Source organism: Etheostoma spectabile, chromosome 1 (genome assembly GCF_008692095.1).
Source record: "Etheostoma spectabile isolate EspeVRDwgs_2016 chromosome 1, UIUC_Espe_1.0, whole genome shotgun sequence".
Taxonomy (NCBI): Eukaryota; Metazoa; Chordata; class Actinopteri; order Perciformes; family Percidae; genus Etheostoma; species Etheostoma spectabile.
In genome coordinates, this window is record NC_045733.1 from 15,865,769 (window position 1) to 15,866,665 (window position 897).

The following is an 897-nucleotide window of genomic DNA, read 5'->3' on the forward strand; positions in this document are numbered from 1 at the left end:
GATCAAATTTGCGTGATCGAGCGATTATTTTTTTAAAGAGTCATTTCATAGAACGCTCCAAGTTCTTTGCAAAGCCAATCTACCGCTCCGTAAAGCTGTCTGCTCATGAGCCAGTCAGAGTTGTTCCCTGCCCCCCGTGCAGCTTAGTTTCTAGATGTAGGCAGTCACAGAGGACAGAGTAACGGGAGGAAAACTCAACAGATAGCAGTCGGTTATACGTCAGTCTCAAGGTTTACCAGTTTACCAGTAAACGCAACACTTTGTCCCGTCTGTTGTTTTTCAGACAACAGCGGTGACCAGTGTTAGTCGGTGCTAGTAGCGTCTGTTAGCTGTTAGCTCCTCTAGGACGCGCCGGTGCTACTAGCGTCTGTTAGCTGTTAGCTCCTCTAGGACGCGCCGGTGCTACTAGCGTCGGTAGCGTGTTAGCTGTTAGCTCCTCTAGGACGCACCGGTGCTACTAGCGTCTGTTAGCTCCTCTAGGACGCACCAGTGCTAATGTCGCATCTGCTGCAATGCTGTTTATATCGATATGGTTTAATTTTCCGTTACATGACCCATTTTGTCTGTAAAGCCGTGCCTGTGTTGAATCTCTCCTTTACTCTCTCTCCTCTTACTGTCCGCGCAGCCCGGCCACACAGCGGCCGCCGGTCCACACTTCTGACATTTGTCTACAGTTTTAATTGTTATTAACACATCTGTATATTGTTAAGTATGAGGGGCAAACCTGTATTTGTACCAGTGTTTCCGCTGGTAACTCTGCTTTCGCGGCCTTCACGGCGAAGAACACAGAAGAAGTTATTGAATACAACTAACTTTAGTTGGTAGAGTAACAGCGTGAGACGGAGCTGCTGGACCTGGACCTGGCCAGAGATGTGACCCATTGCGAGAATATCATAG

At 48.3% G+C, this 897-nt stretch overlaps 1 protein-coding gene across 3 annotated transcripts in view; it reads right to left on the reverse strand.

Annotated features, from left to right (window-relative positions):
- gpa33a (glycoprotein A33 (transmembrane), paralog a) overlaps positions 1-897 on the reverse strand; it is an 8,410-nt gene that overhangs the window by 2,426 nt on the left and 5,087 nt on the right. The gene's annotated exons all lie outside the window — the stretch shown is intronic.